Raw genomic sequence first — 9,529 nt, 5'->3', positions numbered from 1 at the left:
CTATGGCTTTGTGGCCCAGGACACTGGCCCTTCCACTCATGTATGTTGGTGCCCTTGCTCCCAGTCTCTTATTTCCTTCAAGTGAGACATTGAGTCCTTACAGACAGGCCAAAATAAAGCTGCTTCAGATCACTTTGGAGGTATACTGTTTAAATGATGCATGCGTCCTAAGAGGCCAGAAGCCACACCAAAACCATACTCCAGTCCTAAGGACTGGAGCATAGCTTTGTGCAGCTTCTGGCCTCTTTAAGATGTGTGTGTCATTTAAACAGCATACCTCCAAAGTAACCCGAAGCAGCTTTATTTTGGCCTGTCTGTATGGGCCCATTGGTCTCCATGCTGCAGACTTTGAATTTCTGACTGGAAGATGGATTTTCTCTGTACAGTTTTTTAGCGTTTGCTTTAAAAGTGGTGGCTTGTATCCAACACACACACACCTCATATGTTTTCTCAGAGCAATGAAAAGACTACAGTAGGTTGGGAACATTAGTTTGAGAATTTGCGTTGCTAGTTAGGGAATTCTGGGAGTTATAGTTTTATACTTTTTCAGGCTCTGGCTAACACTAACAATTCACCCGCCACTCCTTCTTAGTGCGATGGAAGTGTGATAGGCTCTGGGCCAGATGCCAGTCCCTTTAAGACTTACCACTTTGTAGGAACCGGGTGGTGCCTCTATGGGACCTTCAGCTGGGACTCAAGCATAAAAACCTGCAGGAAGTTTTTTCTGGAGAAGACCTTTGCTTTGTTGGTCTCCTCAATGCTGCCTTTCATATTTAGGATAGAAGGGAACACCACCACATTCGGTAAGGTTATGGTATAATGAAGGGGAAGAAAAAAAAATGAGTGTGAAACCCATTCCTAATATGAGAGAAAAGCAACATGAGAACTTGATGTTCTCCAGCACTGCTTTTCTATGCTTGTTTCATGTCCCCAATCAATGTTTGTTTGTTCATTTGTTCCTCCAGGGACCCTTACATTGTTGTTTGGGGTTTAGAGGGAAAACATGTGGGTTTCAAAACTAAAGGGTGTTAAAATCTTTCTGCTTGTTTCTTTTTAGAGAAAATGGCTTCTCTGTGGCTCCTGGTCGTGGTGTGTTTTGCAAGAGGGCAGTATTTTTTCTTCCTGGATTTTGCTCTAAGGTGGCAGGGATGCTTTTTAATTCATAGAAAATTTCCTAGACAACAATTAGCCCATGAGAGTAAAAACAAGTCTAGCCTTTTCTGCATCCTGCCATGTGTACTTTGCATGTGGGCTGTACTCTGGTGAGACCATTCAGAAATACCACCTACCGCTCCCAGTCTGAAATGGCAAATAAAGTGGACCCTTGTTCTACGCTGGGGTTTGGTTCCAAGATCCCCCAAGTATAACAAAATCCGTGTATGCTCAAGTCCCATTAAATATAAGGACATAGCAAAATAGTGTCCCTTATAAAAAATGGAAAGTCAAGGTTTGATATTTGAAATTTATACTTTTTTGGAAGATTTTCAAACCATGGATGCTTGAATCCATGTATAAAAAAATCTGTGTAGAAGAAGGGCCGACTGTACCCTCTTGCCCTCTTTGCATGTTCCCAAGCCAAAAATCGAAGGTGGGGTGAAATCCCCTGAACTTCACACCTGCTGAAAGAAATATATTCAAGATGTCCTTTCTGTAATCCCAGAGGTAATCCTTCAGCCTGTGGATGTTAAAACTTTACTGATTTTTACATAACACACATAATATGGTGATCTGTGATTCGTCTATATAGTTTTCCCTTCTTGACAAATACTGTCCAATGTCCCTTTCATGCAATGTACAATTTTTCCTTGTGATCTTCATGGTTTTCTGAATTGGAAAGTCTCTGAGATTACTGGGATACCATGTTTCTTGCATTGGCAAACGAATCAACTAGGAGACAATGCAAATTTCTGACATGATGTAGAAAAATCTGTCACCATGTGTATAATATTAGAATTTAATATAACACCCAAAAGAAGACTGGAACAGTTCCATACTAGGGAAACAACTGTTTTGGGTTTTTTTTTTTTTGTAAATCACATTTTTATGATGTAAGGAAACATTGCAGTTTGTTAAAAGGCAGAAAGGGTCTTCCTATCATGAATGGGCCATGTGTAGTCCTCTAGATACTCCTGAACTGCAATGTCCAGCATCCATAGACAGCATAACTAATGAGCAGTGCTGAGACCTGCAGTCCAGACACATTTGTAAAGCCATGCTCTGCTTTAGATTGATAAACGAGTGAAAATCTTTACACAGAATTCTGGCAGTCAGTTCTTCTGTGTTGTGATAACCGAGAGCTTCATATTTACTTTAGAAAGGACTAAAGGATGGGATTTCCCCTAATTATTGGCTAAATGTATCCTTCATCCTCTGAGGCAGAAAACCTGGGAGAGGTTTGGGATTCCTTTTTCTTTTCTCCCATGAAGCCTTTTTCCCAAGCCAGAGAACGACTGTGACAGAACAGCAGAGCCTTTCCAAAATGCTCCCCCCTTTTTCTTTCTCTTTCTCCCTTTCCAGAAGGTCCAGTGGGGGTCTGTGTCTTGATGGAGGAGAAGGAAAAGGACCATAGCAAAAGCCTGCTCAGGTGGAAAATTCTCTTCAGCTGCTGAAGGATTGGTGAGGGAAAGAAAGCACAAGATAGTAGAGTCATGAAAACTGTAGCTGAAATCATTTTGTTAGTCCCCTCTAGAGTAAACCCACAGAATCAGCAGGATTTTGGATTGTGTTGACCCACCATTTAGCAGTAGATTAAATGGTTCTCCTCAAATCAGGACTAAAACTAAGATTCCAGCCATGTGAATTTCTGTAGACAAAATAATTTCCTTATGTATTTTTTGTAGGTGTACAAAGATCCTGAAGAGGCCCTTTTGATCCTCAGAGGGGGAAGAAAGAAGACTCTCAATCAATACTTCTCTCTGTGGATGAATCATGAAAGATGCCCTTGAATCAGGTGGAGATTCATGCCATCCCTCTCTTTCTGCAATGGGGCCCTTGGGCTTGTTCTGCACCTTAACAGAGAAATGCTGTTATTCCCTGGGCTGAAGTTAGAGACACACTTGTCCTTGGCTGTACCTCCAAGAAGTGATCTTTCTGTTTTGTCAGTTGGACAGCTGGGCAAATGTCGCCCTTCAATCTGTAGAACAGTTCAGAGAGTCCCTGAGAATCATGTCCCCTGTTCTGCCATTTTCCCAGCCTGTGTAGACTTGGAATGCAGCTACATGGTCTTTGCAATGGTGGCACTTTAGAAGTTCCCTTAGGTTTATTGTAAGACTTTATCAGACAAGGGCAATTGGAAGTATAATCCAATGGCAATTCGAATGCAATCATGGGGTTTCACGTTATTGCATTATAAACTACCACACGCAAATTCAGGCAATGGCATGCTATTTTCGGCCAATGGGAAGTCAGTTCAAACGCAATTCGCATTCACCTAAATTCACTGAACTAGCGAATTCACATGAATGCGTTCTGGCCCCACTTTCTTTTCATTCAAAATTAAGATAAATTCTTCACATGTGATAAACTCCGTAGTCTTGGGAGTTTATCACATGTGAGGAATTTATCTTAATTTCGAATGAAAAGAAAGTGGGGCCAGAACGCAGTCAGCGTTCAGCAAATTTAGGTGACTGCGAATTGCGTTCGAACTGGCTTCCCATTGCCAGAAAATAAGATGCCATTGCCCGAATTTGCGTGTAATAATAGCGATATTTGTAAGAATGGAAGCAACTAGGCAAGGCCACAAAACAGCAAAAAACACATGCCACTGTCTCAAACCACTTTCTTTCTCTCCCTTCCTCCCTCCCTCTCACTCCCACCCTCCCACCCTCTCTCTCTCTTCTCCCCTCCCTCTCTCTCCTCTCCCTCTCACCTTTTCTCTCTCTCTCTCCTCCCCTCCCTCCCTCTCTCTCCCTCCCTCCCTTTCTTTCCTCTCCCTCCCACCCTTTCTCTCTCTCTCTCTCTCCTCCCCTCCCTCCCTCCCTCTCCTCCTCCTCCCCTCCCCTCCCCTCCCCTCCCTCTCTCCCTCCCTCCCTCCCTCTCCCCCGCCCCTCCATTTATAGGAGGGAGGAGGGAGGGCGGAGCCAGGAGGGAGGTGGGCGGCGCCCATTTGAAGGCCCGGTGCAGCTCCTGGGGCCCCGTTTCAGGGCACCGGAGGCCGCATCGGGCCTCTCAGGGGCCCGGTGCAGCTCCTGGAGCCCCGTTTCAGGGCACCGGAGGCCGCATCGGGCCTCCTAATGGGCGCCGCCATTTTGCCCTTCAAAATGGTGGCGAAGTCTCGCGCGACCTCCGGAGCCCTGAAACGGGGCTCCAGGAGCTGCACCGGGCCCCTGGGAGGCCCGATGCTAGACCCTAACGGTCTTGGCTTTCATATTTTTGATATTTAAATGTTTTTGTTTCCTTACTAAAGGCTGAAGCCTTAGGAAACTTGTATTGCCCTACAAATATTGTGCTTGTGGATGATTGAGGTGTGTGAAGACACACCCAACTAAAGGTGGTGGCAGGTTTGGGTGTGCAACGCTTCTGGACTGGTAATTGCCTTGCCTCAACCTTGCTATATGCTACGGTCTTTAATTTCATTAATATTCATGCGTTTGTGTGTGTATACGATGGCGTGAATGGTGATTTTGACTTTGCTGTTAATCAATAACACTATGTTGTACTTAGCAATCTGAGAGTTCTAGTTCTTGGACCTGTTACATGTAGGAGAGATCCCAGCTACTGCTATCATAGCCCTCTTGCTGCTTCCTATTGAGCTAAATTAATTCCCAATGGAATACAATTTATGGGTGACCTCTTGTGACCTCTTGCAATTTAGGTAACAGGCTATTTTCTGTTTACAGGAACATGTGACCTTTGCAGATGTGTCTGTATTTTTCAGCAAGGAGGAATGGGACCTCCTGGATTTCAACCAACAATCTTTATACATTCAAGTGATGATTGAAAACTATGAGAATGTATCCACTCTGGGTAAGGAACTTGGCTTCCATTTTAATCTTTTGTCCCTTCTAAAGTATTCTTGTTGTCCATGTAATTTTCTGGAAGGAAATAATTGATAAAACAGTATTAAAATTATACTGAACAATCCAGCAAGTTGCTCCAATACCACAAAAAAGCCAAAGAACACCGACAGTCTAAGGAGACTCAAGATGTTACTCTCTCTTCTTTGGCTGAGATAGGAATTAGATAATGGAAATTGTTTTATCTCCTTGCATCTGTGGCTTCGAAGGCCAGCCCAAGATATTACACTGTCTGAGGTATGTTGCAAGAGAGCAACATTCAATGCCCTGGGTTGGATTAGGATATCCTCCAAATCCAAATCCATATGTCTCTCACCTGGGAGAGAAATATGACCAAAGAAAACTCTTTTGGGCCCGTTTCACTCACATAGTCCCCTGTCTGACGGCAAACTAATCTCTCAGGAATGAACATGCCATCAACCTCGTAATGCATACAGTACTAAACCACCAACCCCTATTACCTGGAAACAGGATGATGACCTACTGAGCCATTATAAGGTCTGAAAATTCCTGTTACGTATGAGTAATTCTAGGTACTTTTTCTGTACAGTTGGGCCTCTGTTTTTGCGGGGGATCTGTTCTGGACACACACCCCCAAGAAAACAGAGGCTCACGCATATTCAAGCCCCATAGGCTTGAATGGAGGATGCCCCTGTGCACATGAGCAGGGCATGCACACCACTGAAATTAGCAGAGGTTGCCCCTCCGCGGATATTCAAAGTTGTGAATCTCAGATCCATGAGTTAGGAGAGGTCACTGTATTTATGATTACTGCTTAGTAATGATGGTGACATTGTTGCTGTCATCGTAACTCCTTCCCCCACCTCCTTTATTGACCATTATCTGTGTGGGAAAAAGGAGGTCCATTTTGCCAGCGATCAGAGCAGAGGAGAATGACATTTCCATCAGGTTTGGCAAGGACAGACCAAGAGTGATTATTTAATTTAGTATACCTCACTAAGCAGTTGATAGAGAATACTGGCCTATATCTCCAGATTTCCCTACTACAACAACAGTTCAGTATCCAGCACGCAGGAGAAAAGTCACAAGGCTGGCTTGAAAAAATGGTCCTCCCAGGTCCTAGTTTGTCTCTGGCTCTTGAATTCAGATGTATTAAGTGGTATAATTTAATTATCACAATTAATACTCATCAAAGAATAAAAAAGACACAGCAACCACCCTTTTAAAACAATCTTAAATTATCCTTTATTTATTCTTTCTTTCAATTAGCCCCATGTTGGCTCACAAAGTTCCTTCTCTAACATACTTGAGAGTCAGTCTTTTCTGTGTTGGTCCTTCTTCCTAGAATGTGATTGGAGTGAAATAAGACAATGTGGCAAATGTGACCTCTCTTTCATGAATGAAGTGGAACTTGCCAGACATGAAACAACCCATGAAGAAAGGGAACATGAAACCAGAGAAAAGCCTGAGAAATGTTTAAAACATGAGAAAAAGAAATGCTTCAGGTGTGAAGAGTGTGGAAAATGTTTTACTCACAATGCTCTTCTTGTAAAGCACCAGAGAGTCCACACAGGAGAGAAACCATACAAATGTCAAGAGTGTGAGAAATGCTTTACTCAAAAACAAAGCCTTGTGAGACATCAGCGACTCCACACAGGAGAGAAACCATATAAGTGCCAGGGGTGTGGAAAAACTTTTACTCGTAAGTCCAGCCTTGTGAGTCATCATAGTGTCCACACAGGAGAGAAACCATACAAGTGCCAGAGGTGCAGAAAATGTTTTACTCACAGTTCCAACCTTTTGAGGCATCAGAGAGTCCACACGGGAGAGAAACCATACAAGTGCCAGAGGTGTGGAAAATGTTTTACTCACAGTTCCAACCTTTTGAAGCATCAGAGAGTCCACACGGGAGAGAAACCATACAAGTGCCAGAGGTGTGGAAAATGTTTTACTCTAAAGTCCAGTCTTGTGATGCATCAGAGAGTCCACACAGGAGAGAAACCATACAAGTGCCAGAGGTGCGGAAAATGTTTTACTCACAGTTCCAACCTTTTGCAGCATCAGAGAGTCCACACGGGAGAGAAACCATACAAGTGCCAGAGGTGTGGAAAATGTTTTACTCTAAAGTCCAGTCTTGTGAGGCATCAGAGAGTCCACACAGGAGAGAAACCATACAAGTGCCAGAGGTGTGGAAAATGTTTTACTCTAAAGTCCAGTCTTGTGAGGCATCAGAGAGTCCACACAGGTGAGAAACCATACAAGTGCCAGAGGTGTGGGAAATGTTTTACTCACAGTTCCAACCTTTTGAAGCATCAGAGAGTCCACACAGGAGAGAAACCATACAAGTGCCAGAAGTGTCAAAAATGTTTTGTTCAAAGTTCCAGCCTTGTAACCCATCACAGGGTCCACACAGGAGAGAAACCATACAAATGCCAGAAGTGTGGAAAATGCTTTGCTACAGCGTCACATCTGGTGCAGCATCAGAGAGTTCACAGAGGAGAGAAACCATACAAATGCCAGAAGTGTGGAAAATGCTTTGCTACATCATCAAATCTTGTGCAGCATCAGAGAGTTCACACAGGAGAGAAATCATAGAAATGCCAGAAGTGTGAAAAATGTTTTGCTACAACATCACATCTTGTGAATCATCAGAGAATTAATACAGGAGAGAAGCCATATTGATGCCCAAAGTGTGGGAAATGTTTTGGTTGGAGAGGCAATCTTGTGATCCACCAGGGAGTCCATGCAGGAGAGAGAACTTGTCAAGGTCCTCATGGGACAAAATGGTTTGATGAAACATCCAAACGTGGATGCTACAAGAAGATCATCTTTCCTCATGCACCAGGCAACGCAGCATTTGGGACACACTTGCATTTCCACCTTGGAAAGAGGCCCTACAAATGCTCCAAGTGTGGAAAACATTTTACTCAAAGGGCACGCCTTGTGATTCACAAGACGGTTCACCGGGGAGAGAAATTATATAGATGTTTAAAGTGTGAGGAAAGCTTCCACTACTACCAACAGCTGAAGGGATACCAAAGGACGCATGAAGGAGAGTAATGCTATAATGGTGCCTGGTGAGGGAAACATTTTAGTCAACACTCAGCTTGGGGAATCCAGCAGTCAGTCAACTCAGAAGAGAATCCTTCTCAGTGCTCAGTTTAGCATGCCTTTTCTTGGCCAAGCACATTTTACAAACCATCAGAAACTCAGACCTAGAAAGAAACCTTTTGAAGGTACAGAAGGTGGGAAATTATTTTTATAGAATGCGTTAATTGTGACTGATCAGAGTCTCTGAAAGGGTGTACTGGCAGAATATAGAGCTTTGATAACCCCAAATTCCATGTGAAGCAACTAGAATAATCTATTCTCGTCCAGATAGACACAGAACCTACTGCCATCATTTGCCACACAGACGTTTCTGAGAAACACATAAATGAGTCTGGAAAGGAAGAACTCTTTCCCACCCAAGGACTGTGTATTGTGTAATGCTGCTGCTGATGTTCTCTGTGGTTCTGTTCAGTTCTCTGCTGTTTCAAGCTCACTGGTTTATCCTATTTCATCTGAGAAACATCAACTCCAATGTGGCATACATTAAGGAGCTTATCACATAGCTTACTAAATCGGTTTACCTCTATCTGGTTTACAGCTTAATAACTTCCTAGTGTACATTCACCATAATTAAATGAGCAGCAATGTTATCTCCTTCCATGCTTATTCTGCTTGCAAAGCCTATGTTTTTAATATGTTAAAGGGTGATTTAATAAACATTGGAATTATTTGGAAAATATTTCTTTCTTAGACCCACACGTAAGAAATGTGAAACAGTGAAATCCCAAGTAAGGGAAATTACAATACTTGTCAGGGAGATGTTCTCTCAATGGAAATATTTTTTCTTAAGGATACAGTATAGTATAACACAGGGGTAGGCAACCTTTTTGAGCCGGGGGCCGGGTTGCTGTCCCTCAGACAACTGGGGGGGGCCAAAGCCGGGGGGTGGAGCTTCCACCCTCCGGGGGCGGAGCTGCACATGGGGGTGGAGCTTCCACCCTCTGAGGCGGAGCCGCATGCCAGGGCAGAGCTTCCACTATCTGGGGGCGGAGCCACATGTCAGGGGCGGAGTTTCCACCCTCCGGGGGCGGAGCCGCATAATAATAATAATATTTGCAAGAAGCTACTAGGGCCGGCAATGCCATAACACAGGAAAAATGCATGCACACTGTCTCAACCCAGAAAAGAGCAAGCAAGTCCATGTAGGCAGGGGGATTTTGCAAAGAGAATACCAAAGGATAACAACAATAATAATAGCAATATTTGCAACATGGAAGCGACTAGGCAAGGCCACAAAACAGCAAAAAATGCATGCACACTGTCTCAACCCAGAAAAGAGCAAGCAAGTCCATGTGGGGGGATTTTGCAAAGAGAATACCAAAGGATAACAACAATAATAATAGCAATATTTGCAAGAATGGAAGTGACTAGGCAAGGCCACAAAACAGCAAAAAACGCATGCCACTGTCTCAACCCAGAAAAGAGCAAGCAAATCCATGTGG

At 43.6% G+C, this 9,529-nt stretch overlaps 1 pseudogene; it reads left to right on the top strand.

The window, feature by feature from the left end:
- The first annotated feature begins 2,873 nt into the window (after window positions 1-2,873).
- Window positions 2,874-8,036, top strand: LOC149320860 (uncharacterized; annotated as a pseudogene).
- Window positions 8,037-9,529: the final 1,493 nt, after the last annotated feature.

This window comes from Sceloporus occidentalis, unplaced genomic scaffold (assembly GCF_023333645.1).
Source record: "Sceloporus occidentalis isolate IW3139 unplaced genomic scaffold, rSceOcc1.0.p SCAF_1, whole genome shotgun sequence".
In the NCBI taxonomy this organism is placed as follows: Eukaryota; Metazoa; Chordata; class Lepidosauria; order Squamata; family Phrynosomatidae; genus Sceloporus; species Sceloporus occidentalis.
The sequence above is the reverse complement of the archived record's forward strand: the minus strand, read 5'-3'. Positions and strand labels throughout refer to the sequence as shown.